The 15,424-nt window shown below is 31.1% G+C and overlaps 1 protein-coding gene and 1 non-coding gene across 5 annotated transcripts in view; both read right to left on the bottom strand.

Moving 5' to 3' along the window:
* Positions 1-15,424, bottom strand: part of Argk1 (Arginine kinase 1) — a 137,853-nt gene that overhangs the window by 26,497 nt on the left and 95,932 nt on the right. Inside the window, exon 1 of one of the 4 annotated variants that reach the window (XM_074137130.1) lies at positions 9,486-9,641. The exons of the other annotated variants lie outside the window; for them this stretch is intronic. The gene's annotated coding sequence lies outside the window, so the exon portion shown is untranslated. Of the gene's footprint in view, positions 1-9,485; positions 9,642-15,424 lie in introns of those variants that run through there. 4 annotated transcript variants of the gene reach the window in all.
* On the bottom strand, positions 1,932-2,132 carry LOC141459020 (U2 spliceosomal RNA). The gene has a single exon (XR_012461364.1). It is a non-coding gene; the product is annotated as a U2 spliceosomal RNA (small nuclear RNA).

Below are 15,424 nucleotides of genomic sequence, written 5' to 3'. Positions count from 1 at the left end.
ATGTTTGCACAATGAGGTTGTGGTTAAATAATCGGTGAACCGTGGATACAGTTTTATTGTAAAGATTTTCACTTTTTGGAGATTTTCTCGCTTCTACGCTTTTCGTTAATCTTGACATAAATATTGCTTTTCAAGGAAGCAGCAGATAACTCAAGAATGGGCATCTAAGAATCACCAGTACAGCGTGTAAACACAGTACAAGACAGCAATCCTTCTCATTCAGGAAGGAGATAATTAGGTTTTCCTCTAACTTTCCATTTCAGTGTAATGTATCTTCAGAGATAAAGATATAGGAATTATGTAGGAAAAAGTGTTTAGCATACTGGATTCTAACGTGGAGATTTTGGGGATAGAATCTAGCTGCTGGCGCTTACGATTTTTTTTTCGCCTAGAAGCTTAAGCTCACTGTCCAGTGATAGTGATGTCAGTGAGGAGAGGAAACAGTCCGCAGGCCGTCAGTGTACTGAAAATAGCTCAGGGCGCCCATGAGTTTAAAAACAAAAGAAGAAGATATAACCTAAATTTCAAATTTTAAGGAAATTGATCAAAACTACGTATTTACTGAATAAATTTTTCAGATTTTTGCTCTCTAAAACAAATATTCTTCAAACTTTATATCTACACCACATATTTAAGTTTTGAAACCTTTTTAATTCCAACATTTTTTGCTGGAATCTTCATTTAAGTGCAGTTAAGTAAGCTTGTAAAATGATGTTTCAGTATATTGACGTAACAAAGTTCAGAATAGAATGAAGATCAGTTTAAAGATAGAGCAATCGTCTAGGAATGGCTTCTCCAGTTTTCTGACATATTATATCCAAAAAGTATTTATTTGAACTTGCAAATAATGCACCAATAGTCCTATTTACTATGATTTAAAGTTTAAAGTTCTAGATTAACACTGAACAAAGTATATTATTGAAACCTACTGTCTAAGAACAACTACTCTGTTTGTAGAAAAGTAAGTTACGCGAGCTACAGTAAGGCATAAAAGAATATAGATTGGTAAGGGTAGACACCAGAGTTTTAACCATTGTTTTTAGAGGAATTTTATCCTATAATATGTTGGCAATCAGATCAAATTGATCTATTACTGTGTATACAGCAAAAAAGAAGTTTACTGTACAGATCATTAGAGTTAGTTACGCTTCATTCTAGCCTAGTATTGTCCACATTCAGTCAACTGTGCGACTAGGAGTGGACAATTGTGTATAAAAAAGTATCTGTCTAAACTTTTAAAACTGATGCGGTACTGAGAAAGAATGAACAAAATTTACCTTTCTTTTAATTAATATTTACATTAAGTTGAACCATTTAATGGAACTACAATTGTTTTTCGATTCAATAAAACGTAAGGACTGTAAACCTGACTAAAGGTTTTATTCCAAAATGTCGGTTCTAATGTGCTGCAACCTGCAGAGAGAAAAAAGAACTAATTAAAAGAAAAATTCTGTTTAGATAATGTTTAACTTATAACAATAGACGTCAATTGTAGCCCAAAAACACGTGGTACTTAAATAGAACAGGCTAAAGTGGATATAAACCACACTTAAAATAAAGAAATAGGACATAATAATGATAGCAGGGGGAAAAACATTAAAATAAAATAAAAAAATTTACAAAACTATGAGACTAGAGGCATAGAAAGTATAGTGCTTCAATACAAAACTATTGAAACGTCTAGTTGTTGAAATGCCAAGAGAAACGTTTTTACTAAACCTGTCAGGGACCAATAAGACGTATTCATTGGTTATAACACAAAACAACTTAACTAAAATGAATCAATAAGTTAATCAAAAATAAATGTACCCATCGCTATGACTATTTCAGCATCCAAGCTTTATTAGCTGCATTTTGCTATGCTGTAAATGGTTCAGATCTTTAAAAACCCCTCTAAGGCAGGCTGTGGTCTTATTACGTTTTTTCTCCGCAGCAACCAGACAACATATACCCCTAATACATTATTAGAATATCTATCAAGGCAATTATCACATCGCTTTGAATTAACTACTTAGAATTTTATCTATATACGTATATAAAATGAATGTGTGTCTGTCTGTCTGTACTCGCTAGATTAAGCTGATAAGAACAGATACTACACTTTGATCTTAGCCAAAAGGCCGAGGCGCCACGGTACCCGAGCGGTTAGAGGCGAGACCTGCGAAGCTAAGATGTATTGTGGTACTGGGTTCGATTCCCTGTCTTAGGCCTTGGATTTTATTTAATGGTTAATAAAAGAAATTTACAGTAAAGTATGTTTGCTAGTCGCCTCCGTCCGCGACACCTAATTGGTAGTTGGACGTGAAGACCGCCTGAAAAAATAGGCGATTACTTTACTTTTTACTTTTTTTTTACTCGATAGACTCAAAAACCATACATCCAATCGCCGTGAAAATTTGGGAAATTATTAGGTATATCCCCGGGAAGGTTTTTGGAATTTTTTTTTTAAATCAGAGTTGGGGTTCTAGGTGCACCCGAACAAATATCCCAAAAATATCAAAATAACATTTAATTAGTAATATTTGTTAAAAGTGTAACCATGAAAAACAGTTTTTTGCAATTATTAATACGAGAATAAATTATACCGAAGATGGTGGAAAATCCATTAAACTAAAAGAACTCAACAATACTATTGACGTTGATAATCGTTGGGTAGTACCATATTCTCCATTACTACTAAAAACGTATAACGCACACATAAATGTTGGGTACTGCAATTCAGTGAAAGCTATAAAATATATTTGCAAATATGTGAACACAGGAAGCGATATGCGAGTGTTTGGAGTGGAAAATACAACTACATCTAACGATGAAGTCACCCAATATCAACTGGGACGCTTCATAAGTAGCAATGAGGCTGTACGGCGTATTACCTGTATATCATTTTCCATTCATGAACGATATTCAATGGTTGTTCATTTAGCAGTACATCTTGAAAATGGACAGCGTGTGTATTTTACATCAGAAAATGTACGTGCAAGAGCAATGTCACCACCGCCAACAACATTAACTGGGATTTAGGTAGGGATAATTTTATTGTTCATTTTCATTTCGATGTATTGTACACATTTGGTCATTAATAAATTATGTTTGAGGTATCAAAACTGCCTCTCTGTTCAAACACAGCAACGTGTGAACGGGTACAGCTAGTAACCTATAAAATCTGCTTGGGTGACTTGAGGAAATTATGACTATGTAATTGATTTACATATTCTTTCTTTCTTTCTAATCTTTCTAATCTAATCATATAATAATTTCTAATCTTTTCTAATTTCTGCTGCATAAAATGGATTTCAACTAGCTCTCACTAAAAACGTGAGCTTTGCTTTACCTTAAAGTAACGGCTCAATTATTAATGACTGTCAATTAATAATGTTTAATAGCTTAATGACATTTTTATTGCCTGCATTATTTTGAACACGTACTCTCTGAAATAATCTCAAGGGGAATTGAGGCTAGATTGCATTCTACTCGTAAATGAAATGAAATAATTTAAAAATGTAAAATAGGAATATATTACCTTGTTAAACGATTCCCTAACCTAAATCTAGGATCTCTAATTCAAATGATAATTGTTTTGTTACATGAGTTACCTCAAAAACCACAAAAAAAACTACGTTCCTCTATAAATTTTTGATAAGTTTATAACCTAACTACCAAAATGGAAACCTATTTTTGGAACGTTACCTTCAGATTTATTATAAAAATTCTTCTTCCAACGATAAAACGGTTTGAAGAATTATGTTTTTTCCAATAATAGCTCTGCAACATAGTTCACTACCACCTTCTCCAAAATAACTAGATAGAACTACCAGCGGATGCACTAGCGAGGCGTTACACACTGTATTCAACTTAGTATATACTGTGTAATGCGGATTAAAGCATGACAAAGAATGCTAGCAACGTTTCAGAAAATACGTATTGTAACCATCCTATTTTTCGACCATCAACTCTTATAAATAGAGAAGATGATAATAATAAATTTTGCTGTGAACAATCACTTTGACTTTGTTTTAATGCAGTATTTTTTATATTTATTTTATTGTTCAGAAGGGCTTTATATTGAACTACCAAATTAGATGTCGTAAACGGGACGAGTTACAGACGCACTTTACTGAAAATTTATTATATTGACAATTAAATAAAATCTAAGAACTAGATCGATTATCGAACCCTTTATTTATTTTTAAATCGATGCAGAAAATCGATTTATTAAAAAAAAAAATTGAGGACATCTACTGGAACAGCACAAATTTACAGTTAATTCGTAAAAAATGTGCAATTTTTAAACTAGAGCGTAAAATGTGCACTCTCAAGCATTGCAAGCATTGATTATTGCATCCTCCAAATAACTTTCGGCCTAATTTCTTTATAATATTTTAAACATTTAAAGTTACAAGACTTAGATGTACTGGGGTTACAAGAGTACACACTGAACAATTTGTAAAAAAAAACTACTATTTTGTATAAAGGTGTGTATATCCAACGAATTTTTTTTTTTTAATGATTTAAGGCGCGTCAACATCTAAGGTTATTGGCGCCCAGAGCTTTTTTCAGTGCACTGCCGGCCTCCGGACAGTGTTCTCTCGTTACAGACAACACTGTCCATCACCGGAGAGTGAGCTGTAAGAAGCTCCTAGGAAGGAGAAAATCTAAGGGTCAGCAGCTGGATTCGAACCCGGGACCTCCGCGTGGGAGTCCAGTATGCTAACCTCATGGCTAATCCCTTCCCTTACGAAAATTATTATTTGGAAATCTTTTCAAATGCTTAAATTTGTCCCCAAATTTGGAATAGTTGAAAAAAAAAAAAAAAACCTACACTATACGAGGTAGCTAAAAAATCTGCGCGAAGCCAAATTTTATTCAAATCGAAAGAGAAAAGTAAGATGTTCCATCTTACAGTGATTTTAAATTGCAATTTTAGATGCATAACAGTAAGGCACGCCAACCTTAAATGGTTAAAAAATGTAAAAATATTTAATAAGTACGAGTATAAGCCTAGAAAATGTCCAAAGTTCCCTAGACAGAAAACTTGGCAAATAATAATGATAATAATACAAAAATACACAAATTGGCAACAATTATCTTCTATAAACATTTTTATGTGAAATTTTTAATCAATTTAATCGAACAGATTGATTAATCGAAATGAAATAATCGAATGAGAAAGGTTTTTTTTCCTCCACAATTAATAATATTTCTTTTGGATAAAAGCACTAGAATTAACAATGAGTCTGCTATGTTGTACATTTGAGATAAGATTAGGTTCTTATCGAAGTTTAGTAAAAACCGTTGGATACATTCTGATTATTTTTACCTGCTAAGTAAAAAAAAATTGATTCAATTTTGCTGTAATAATCTTTTTTAAATAATAGCATTTTCATAGTAAAATAGCAAGAGACAGTTTAAAATGTTCTTACAGAATCTACTGTTAATAGAATAATTAACTCAGTATATATGGTCTAACATTTTCAAGGCTAGCTTAATTTAAACTATTGTCGTTACATTTCAACAAAGAATTTAAAATTAGAATAAGAGATAGAAAAAAATGGGTCTTAAATGTAATGTAAATGTTAAATTATTATTATTATTTTTAACAAAAGAGATCTGTCAACCAATAAATCAACTTCAGTCGAGTATTCTCTTTACATTATAAGTAATATTTGAGACAAAAGTAGTTATTTTTATCATTTATTGCTTTAACTATATCTCTTATCGAAAAAAATGATATGTTTACACCTGGCCGAAAAAGTAACAGATGAAGTCAGTGGAAATAACAATGGGGGTATAAAGGTTACAAAAATAATCTAATTGTTAACAAAAAAAAATATCTTTAGTTTTAGGACATTCAAGTTCAGAGTTTAATTTCTCATTAAAACAACTTTAGTGCACTGATTTTTAGTTAATAATATTTTTTAATTTTCTATCGCTTCATATCGATGTACTTAAAATGTGACAAGTGAAAATGATAATTATAAAATGTTTCCCCAAGAGTATTTATCAGCAGTAATAAATCAAATATGCCAGATTAAAGAAAATGAATTATTATTTAAAAAAAAAGGGTAACATAGAATGTTATTAATAAAATTTTACAATATCCAATGGTTTAATTTATTCAGTAACATTTTTGTTTTGTTTAAAAATCACTGTAAAGGATTAGTATTGAATTGTGACAAATTTAATTTATTTTCAAAGTCTCTGAGAAATAAAAATCTGATAATGAGGAAATGAATCTGTCCAGGAATTCAAATAAATATTACAATAATTAGGAAATTCTAGTTCGAAATTAAATTTCCTATTTAATATTTCATCTATTCCAACAAAAAGTTAATTGGATCACTTATAAAAAAAAAACTTGAAAGTGTAATAAATACAACTATTGTTCCTCGTAAAACAAATTTTTCATTTCCATTCCGTCATTATTAAATTACCTATTTGTTTTTCTAACTGTTTTGGAATAATAGATTGACTTTTAGACTTACTGCGTTCGGTGCTGTAACTCCTATACTTGTTAGACAAGCAATTTAACCTAACCTATATTTACTGCCAAAAAAACAAATTCACAGATAACACCAAATAAACCAGAGTTTTAAACTTAAAAAATAAATAAAAGCTTAATTAGTAAAAGCGAACTCACAAAGTTTATTACCAATTTTATTATAAACAGATATTATTTCTTTTTCAAATACCTGAGTTATGACTGAGTACAAGTGTTAAACCTAAATAGCACCTAGAAGAAAACGAAATATGAAGACTAAACCAAAATCTAGACTCCACTATTTTTATTTCAAACGATGGCTTTAAAATATTATAAGTTTCGAAGAGAAAATTTATCCAACACTACCACAAACTAATAAAATAATAAATTGATAATAAAAAAATTATTACATTATAATGCCACTATAATTACAGACGTGGATTGTATGCAATGCCATCTAAATTGGAAATAATATAACTGTAAATTATGTTTAAATTTAATTAATAAATGACAGTTATAGTAGTATTATGATGACTATAAATAGACACCTGAATAAATAGAGAATTTAACAAGCGAACACCTATATTAAATTTTATAATCTGAGAAGCCTTTTAATGCATTCTTTTAAGAGCTTTCTTTTTATTATTTACACTTTTACTAAGGCCTTTTAAAATTATAATATTAAAGAAAACTATTTGTTATAAAACAAATAAATATTTCTTTTTACAGTCATAACAGAAAAACAAAAATTACATGAGTAACTTGAGGAAAATACGAACAGTAAGGGAGATTTTCAAAATGCTTTCATTTTTTTTTGCAGAGCAAGTATTCCGCATTTTATATTTTTTTAAGTTTTTCACCAGAAATAAAAAATTTTGAGGATCCCTTTATTTTGAAAAACGAGTTTTTTTTTTTTACTCAAAAATTATCCAAAACTGTGATAGAAGATCTTTTCAACTTTAGTAGAAATTCATCACAAATTCATATTCATGAACTAAGAAATTCCTAGCTCATAGGAACTAGGCACAATTTTAATTTTTAGTCACCAATGATTGTTGGACGTAATAAACTGTGAGCTAGCTTAATGAGTAAATAAAGTTTTCGCGGTTTGTACATGGATATATAGGACTGTAATAAATATTAGAAATGGGGGTAGAGATCTTTTTCTACTCTTCCATTGCGAAAAGAGAAGGAAAAGTAAGATAATGTATATTAATCAATAAGTTTTAAATTTCTGATAACAAAATTAAATACAAAATTTAAAGCAAATTGGTTGATCAAAATATGTATTCACATTTACATCTAATTTTTACATAAAACATATCCAGAACAGCCCTTTTGTTGACCCTAATGTTTTCAAAGAACTCGCTTTATCATATGAACAAAGTATAATTTTTTTTTCAAATTCCAAATGTTCTATATTAACAAGTATTAATAATATTAACTAAACGTTGTAATAAAAATTTTGTGGCTGCAGATAATTTTGTGAATTGTCAATTATTTTATTACAATGGTAATAAAATTGATTTGCCTCGAGTTTAATTTTTAAAGGTTATTTTGAATAAATGAGCTACCATGTTGTCTAGTTGTTTTATGATTTATGCTAATTTGTGCTTTTTGTGTTGTTGATTTCTCAAGGGCATTTCGTTAAAGGTAACGAGATTTAAGGCTTCTTTTTAATAAGTAATAATTACTATTTGTATTCATAAATTTTAGCATTCATAGATTTGTGATAAAAATCAAATTATTTTCAGCATTTATCACTCAAATCGGGATAAAAAATAAATAAATCTAGTGTTCATTAATTATGATTGTGTCAATAAATGTATTTTAGAAAAAAGAAAAAATAGAAAAGCTCTTTAAAAATAATATCTCGAAACTTATAGGATTTCAGTACATTTGTTGTTTAGAACGCGAAGTTCAAAGAACACTAAAAATAGAAAAAAACGACTCAAAACTGATCACAAATTCAGAATTCTCCCAATAATTAAAAATTACTATTATTATTATGAAGTTAGAACGGCAAAATAGATTAAAAAAACCACACAGGGAGCCCCAAACCCAACCCTCTACCTCTGATCATTTTAAATTTTTTTTTGATAAAATGAGAATAATGTATGAATTAAAAGAAAATTATTAAAAAAATTGCTGTAGTGAAAACTGAAAAAGAAAAATTAATTCTACAAAATATCTCTGGAATTAATCGAAAAACGATTTGAATTTCCTACAATTTTGTGTGTTAGGTAGCACTCCGTGTAAGTTTGGCTTGAAACAGTTCTTGAAGAAGCCATTTTTTTTAAGAATTATATTCTATTAATTAGAATAATATTAATTATATTTTCTATACATTAAAAATCATAAAGAAATTAACCAATTTCCAATTTATATACTTAACCAATCAATAATTTTGTGTTCGTTATCTGTAACAAATAGTTTTTTCACCAAAGAAAAGAACTGGACAAGTTCTGAACTGGTTAAAAACGTGTTAAAATAAAATAATTAACTTATTATCCTATTAACTAGGAGTTTAATAAAAGGTAAAGTAAGATATCCTTGCAATAATTTGGGAGGTTAAGGGGTCAATCTCCAAAACCTGGAGCAATTACATTGCATACTCTTTTCATTCACAAAGCCTTTTCTTTCCTTCCAGTTTTAATCAATACTTGGGGCGCTCGGCAATGAACGTTTACCATCGCGAACTAAGGGCGGTATTTTCATGCTCACACATACACACTCACTTAGGAACAAAATCGATTTGCAGGAGTTTCCCCGGCCTTGAAGTGTCCTTTAGTACTTCAGGAGCAACAATGTAGGGCTCCCACTTCTTGTACCAGACAATAAACCGGCACATAAAAAGGGTGTTTAATTGCTGTAGATTAGTTATTTGATAAAATATGTATATTATGTCTCAATCTTCAATTGCTTAAGATACTTATTGCGAAATAATCTATAAAGAGTTGGGGTGTTCAAAAAAAAAATTTTTTTTGAATTAAAATCTGTGACTTACCTTTTTAGTAGAAGACGGTAAGGTGCCCAAAAGTGAACTACAGATGTTATTAACTCTTTCGCTGAAGATGCCGATGTGTAGTGAGTGGATGAACAAAAACCCAAGGAGGGGGTTAGCCCCGACTGTGTAAAGAGTGGGAGAACAAACTATCAGCGCATGCCTCCCTCACTCAAGGGCCCCCAGACTGTACCCCCTATTTCATCACCATTATCATTACATACAGAGAAAGTAGGCATATCGTCGTACTCTCCGTCTTCTACAACTACTTTGACGAAGGCTCTTTTTTTTTTTTTGAGAAGGTTGAGGGGGGCAGGAAGATTCTTCTCATCCGTGGTATGCATCAAAGGACGTGTAAAAGCGAAGGCGTAACGATTCAGAATTATTGTTTGATAAGGTTTACTAGTAGCACAAAATTAGCCTCTCAGTAGCAAAAAAAAATGACTGTTCTTGAGATAATACTCGTCTTCCTGGTTTATTAACTATTGTACAAACAAATAGCGTCCATTTAGTTGTAAGATGTACACCTTTTTTACTTACAAGAAGGCATATGAAAACATACAGGAAATGCAACGACTAAAATACTCATTTCAATCACTTACGCAATCAACATTGCACACGAATTAAAAAAGATTCAGACTGATTCATCAACCAACAATTGTCGTAAATAGACCTTTCCCACATTTTGAAGTTAAGTTCTGAGGACATTTCACTCTAAATATGTAAAATCAGACATGAGACTAACGCCTACAACTATCAACTATCTCTCATTCTAATTATTACAATTAAAATTGAAAATTTAATTCAAATATTAGTTTCCGCTACATAAGGAAAGATTTCAAGTTCTTTGTTATTGTTTACATAGCAGTTAGCCACGCCCACAAGACATAACCCAAAACATTATTTCTGGAAAATGATATTAATTATAATAAAAGTGCTTGATATTTATGTCGGGTGGTAATAGATTATTTTTAGGCAAAATGGATTCTGGTAAGGTTTATAAGGTATTCTCCTAATTAAACAGGCACTGGCTGAGTTGTGAGATGGAAAAGCGTTCAGTTATTTGAGGATACTTGCGTATTTAGGGTTGTTATAGCTTTCAAATAATCGAGTAAGTATTGTTTTTTTTTCTTTTTTGTTACAATGTTCTAAAATGGTTCAATCTGGACGACAATTGTCTCAATTTGAAAGAAATAGGATCAAAATGTTGGATATTTTATTTTTTAAATAAGTGATAAAGTTTGTAGTTTGTTTATTTGTAATATCTAGCCCCTGAAGAAGACAATATATTTGTCGAAACGTTGGCAAAAAAGGGGGTTGTTGTTTTTTATTTGAATCCTTAATCTAACATTTTTTCAGTCACTAAAACCAATATATATTCATATTTGTCGTAAATGTTTAAACAAGCATTTTCGAGAGAATAAAAATGTTTTGCATTTTTTAGTAATGAGACATTCTGTTTTCATTCAAAAAAGTTTACAAACCAAAGCGATCGAAATGGTACTCTAGTTCGAGTTTTCTATCGTTTTTGGGTCACTCCGCTCAAAAATATTTTCAAAACTCTAAATTAAAAACCAAACAACATGGTTCCTTTAATTTTAAAAATATATCAGCGTTAAGAAAATGCACAAAAGTTTTTTAATAAACTTCATGTTTATGTTTATAGAAAATTATATTCATATTTCAAATCATTTTTTTCTAAAATAAGTGATTTCTTTTCTTTCGTTTTGAAAAAAAAGAGAGATAAGTTCTCAGCGAACTTTGTGATCATTTTGATGAACTTTAAACAAGATGCCAAATATTTTCTTATAAAGTGAATTTCATATTTCTTTAAAGGTCAAACTATGATCTTAATAATGTATTATTGTTTTAAACATTTTAACCTAATTGTATCTTTTTTCTTTTAAATTACATTAAATAATTGAAAAAGTATTTCAATAAAGAAACTAGCCGTCAAAATTAAAAAAACAGTAAAATCTATTAAATCATTTTAAACGTTTGTTGAAATGAGTTAAGTTGTCAGCAAAAGTGACAAGTTTAGAAGATGAGGGTCCATTGTAGCATCAATATTGATTCATTAATATCCGTCAGTATAAGTGATTACTCTAGTAAATTGTTAAGAGGTTTTTCACACTGGCGAAGTATTTACAATAACTTTGACTAAAGTGAGAAAACTAGTTTATAATCAATTAACAGCTCTTTACTTAAAAAGTTTGATTACAGATTAATAGTTTTTACCCCCTCAAAAAAGTATTAGTTTAATTTGAACTTGTCGAATTTTTGAAATATATATTTTGAATTTACAGAATAACCATATTTCTAGCGCAAATTTTATTCATCTTTCTTTTATTGTAATTTTCAAGGTACAGAGAGCAGTTGATAACCTCCTGGCTAACCTGGCTTGCGAGTCAGAAGAGGCACCTTTGAAGGCACAGTACAAGCTGCGTAAAGTGCATTATTTGATAAATTAAGGAATAAGTTTGATCCTTTACATGAAAGATATTGATCTGTTAAATATGTGGCAGGAGATTTCCAATTTTTTTGGTAATTAAACGCAACTCTCCCCAAAATTACCAAATAATGATTAAATCCTCTTGTTTGTAACAGATGTAAAATTAATTTTTACCCATTTTGTGTATGCTTGAGAACATCTAAAGCTCTTAACATTTGATTTTTCTTAGAAAAATCACTCGGAAAACGACTTATTTCCCTATATTAAGAAAAATACTAGCTTTACTGCCTTGGCAATATTTTTAGTAGAAATGGGATGAAAAAATACATAAAAATGACCTATCGCGTGCTCTTCTAACTCCTTGATAACAAGTTAAAAAAATTGAAATATGATTAATAAATACCAGATTTTGAAATGGCCTAGCACCTTTAATTTTAAAGATATCGAATTGCGGTTTCCGGTTTCTTTCATAACCTTTTTTATACTCTTTAAAACTGTGTATATGAAAATGAGGGGTCAACAGCAAATCCTCACTTTTGGTCGCGCGTCAGACCCGTATGCGGGCAGGATTCTAAAATCAAGTCACATATTCTGAAACTAGAGTTGACAGGTAACAAATTTTTCCTCTACCATTTTTTGCTCAGATCAACCGTTTTATCATGAAATGCATTTGAGCCGTCTTAAAATGAACACCCTGTATATCACAGTCACATTTCTTTAATGAGAAGAAGTAATTATCCTACTAAAACCAAAATTGGCATTTTCCCCCCCTTTTTTATAACCAAAATGTGATTTGCTTGTGAAAAATTAGACCCAAAAATGGTATCTGAACATGAGACAAGAAAGTAAGGTTTGCTTTTATTGATCTAGAAAAAAAACTAGCTTTAAGAAAAATGATTTTCTTTAGTGGGAAAGCTTAGTGAGGCGGAAGTTAGTTATTGCAAGAAGCTGGAAGATTTTTAAGAATATATCAAAGGATATAAAATTATATTTCATTGAAGACGTCTAAATTTTTTGTTTTAATAATTTACACTTTTTTATAAATTTAAGAATGAATGAATTAACTGCAATAAAACATATCTCTCAGCGATATTTCTATATTTTGTTTACACAAATGAGATAATGCGATAATAAAAGTGGATAATTTAATATTACACCTTAAATATAACTTTTTAAGGAAGTGTGAATTACATTGCAAAAAAATTATAACTTGTAAATGCAATCAATTGAACACTAACAAATCTAAAATAACATTTTGAAATTAGTTCCTTTCTTTGCTACAGCTAAAGGAACTAATATATTACTAACTTGCACTTGCCACATTTGTGCGCTCATTCTATCCAGGATTTAAGAATTCCTAGGAGTATGTGGCCATAAAGAAATAAGGAAACCTAGCTAAGAAGGGAATTTTAGAGGGCCCAGGGAATTTTTCTGTGACAAAAGTGTTAAACAAGGGAATCATTGTGGAATCAAAACTAATGCACGCTTGCTAATGAAAGCAAAACTTAGGAAATACGAGTATTTACTACATGAATTCGTACGTAATTCAAGCGTGATTAATATTACAGAATAGCCAGAGTTGTGATTTTGGGGCGAGGAATAGAAAATCAGAAATTCAAATAAGACGTTTACTGTACAACACGATAAAACTTCATAAAACATAAAATGGAGAAATGGGATGAAATAATGTAAATTGTTTTTTTTGTAATTCTGTTTATAATATAAATTCAAATAAATTTACCGTTATCATTCAGCGCCTGCAACTGAATTTGAGTTGAATTATTGCAAAGATTTACATTAGAGCACGGAGTTAATCAAAATGGCTTCTGAAATAAATTATTTATTATTCAATAGCCAAAAAAAATGTCGTTTAATAGTGTTAACCTTTATTATTTAAGGAAATTTATTATAAATATAAAAAGCTATGACTGAACCAAGTGATTTGACACTTAAATTTAAAGATATTTCAAAAAGTGGAGTTAATAGATTTGTGCAATGAACGACTCAAATATGACACAATAGATTTTTTTGCATTTTCTCAAAAACTGCATTACAAAAAAAGAAAAACTTATTATAATTCAACATATTTCCCTTTTATTAATATTTTTGCATAAAAGATACTCGTATATGAGACTGAATTTCAAGAGTTGCGTAGTACAGCCTGCAACAGTATAGTTTCTTTAATCCTACAGTGTGCAGAATGAATTCTTGTACAGAATTTATCTATTTAGATTTACGAGGGTCGTTTGAAAAGTCCGTGCAAAGTCAGAGAGATAGCACCACTGGCGCGTATCGAGGTTATGTTTAGTTAGTAGCATCTCTTGGAAGAACACACACCAAGTTTCAGCCAGATCGGTCTATTTCTTTGTGTTTGGCATTCGTTTGAATCGAGGAAGTCGAGTGATTTTCAAAAAATTACTTTATGAAAGGCAAAACGCCTCAGGAGACTAAAGAGAAGCTTGATAAACATTATGGTGACTCTGCACCTTCGATTAGAACAGTTTATAAGTGGTTTCAAAATTTTCGGAGTGGCCATATGGGCACAAGTGACGATGAACGTTCTGGACGCCCTGTTGAGGTTACTACTCCAGAAATCATTGATAAAATCCATGATATGGTGATGGATGACAGAAGAGTGAAGGTGCGTGAGATTGCTAGTGCTGTGGGCATCTCGAATGAACGGGTACATAATATTTTGCATCAACATTTGGACATGACAAAGCTATCCGCAAGATGGGTGCCGCGATTGCTCACGTTTGACCAAAAACGAAATCGTGTGAAGTGTTGCAAGGACGGTTTGCAGCTGTTCCAGAAGAATCCGCAGGACTTTAAGCGTCGTTTCGTCACTGTGGATGAAACATGGATACATCACTACACTCCTGAGACCAAAGAACAATCTAAACAATGGGTTACCAAGGGGGAATCTGCGCCAAAAAAGGCGAAGACCGTTCCTTCGGCCAGAAAGATTATGGCGACTGTCTTTTGGGATTCGCAAGGAATAATCCTCATCGACTATCTGGAAAAGGGTAAAACTATTACAGGTGCATATTATTCATCGTTATTGGACCGTTTGAAAACCGAGCTGCAAGAAAAACGCCCACGATTGGCCCACAAAAAAGTCCTTTTCCATCACGACAACGCACCAGCTCACACCTCAGCAGTTGTGGTCGCAAAATTAATGGAAATAGGGTTCCAACTCGTTTCACATCCCCCCTATTCTCCAGACTTGGCTCCCTCGGACTACTATTTGTTTCCCAATATGAAGAAATGGCCGGCGGGAAAAAGATTTTATTCAAATGAGGAGATGATTGCAGAAACGAATGGCTATTTTTCAGACTTGGACAAATCCTATTATTCGGAAGGGATCAACAAACTAGAGCAGCGTTGGACGAAGTGTATAAGCCTAAAAGGAGACTATGTTGAAAAATAAAAAAGGTTTACCCCAAAAAATTAAGTAGTTTTTATTTTTGCACGGACTTTTCAAACGACC

The sequence above is a fragment of the Rhodnius prolixus genome, unplaced genomic scaffold, assembly GCF_049639745.1.
Source record: "Rhodnius prolixus isolate KJV_2025 unplaced genomic scaffold, Rpr scaffold_5, whole genome shotgun sequence".
Lineage (NCBI taxonomy): Eukaryota > Metazoa > Arthropoda > Insecta > Hemiptera > Reduviidae > Rhodnius > Rhodnius prolixus.
The sequence above is the reverse complement of the archived record's forward strand: the minus strand, read 5'-3'. Positions and strand labels throughout refer to the sequence as shown.